The sequence below is a fragment of the Propithecus coquereli genome, unplaced genomic scaffold (genome assembly GCF_000956105.1).
Source record: "Propithecus coquereli isolate 6110/MARCELLA unplaced genomic scaffold, Pcoq_1.0 Scaffold11, whole genome shotgun sequence".
NCBI lineage: Eukaryota > Metazoa > Chordata > Mammalia > Primates > Indriidae > Propithecus > Propithecus coquereli.
The window spans coordinates 2,728,714-2,729,527 of record NW_012134969.1 but is presented as its reverse complement, the minus strand read 5'-3'; the positions used below and the strand labels follow the sequence as shown (position 1 = coordinate 2,729,527).

The 814-nt window shown below is 34.3% G+C and overlaps 1 protein-coding gene across 1 annotated transcript in view; it reads left to right on the top strand.

The window, feature by feature from the left end:
* ELF1 (E74-like factor 1 (ets domain transcription factor)) overlaps positions 1-814 on the top strand; it is a 70,803-nt gene that overhangs the window by 36,156 nt on the left and 33,833 nt on the right. The window lies entirely within an intron of this gene.

Genomic DNA, 814 nt, shown 5'->3' with positions numbered 1-814 from the left:
TAGCGTAATATACACATGGGCAGATGTTCATTTTCTCAAGCTGACAGTTTAATTTTGAAGACACTTATGTAAATAACTGCAAAAGCCAAAAATAAAGGCCATGACAGTGATAGCAAAGTGTTCTGTAAGTAGTGAGTATTTAGAGAGAACATCAGAGACAGGCTTTATTGGGGGAGTGTTTTGACCTGGGCTATAATTGACAAATAAGCTTATAATTGGTAGAGGAGATAGGAAAGGGTATTCAAGCTGGAGAGAAAGACACAGACAAAAGACAAAAAGCCAAAGACACAGTTTAAAAAAAAAAAAATATTTGAGATAGAAATGTTTTGGTATAACTGAAGTGTAAGCTTCATAGTGTGTGGGAAATGAGATTGGAAAGGTAGGCTTAGTCTAGATAGTGGACGCTTTGCATGCTATGAAGTTTGGGTTGTTCTTACCTTTTTCCCCCCTATAAACTATGGGAAAGTATGTTATTTTTCTTTCTAATTTTCAGGGTATGAAGTTTTTGTATAGAGGAATATGGTCAGATCAGACTTAGGTTTCAGAAGATAACTCTAGCAACAATGTGAAGAATGGAGAGAAGAGACAGGATAGACTGGTGACAGGAATTCAAGTAAGAAAGACATCGACATAGTCTAGTCAAGCCTGAGCTGATTTAGAGTTCTTAATTTAGGAAAGAGGAAATGAAAATCGGGGAATAGATTTTAAGATTTTATTTCTAGTTTAATCTTCATAGAAACAGGACAGGACATTATTTTATGAAATTGTTTTGGTTTATAGTGCACAGTTAATTATAATTAGTTCATTTTATTTC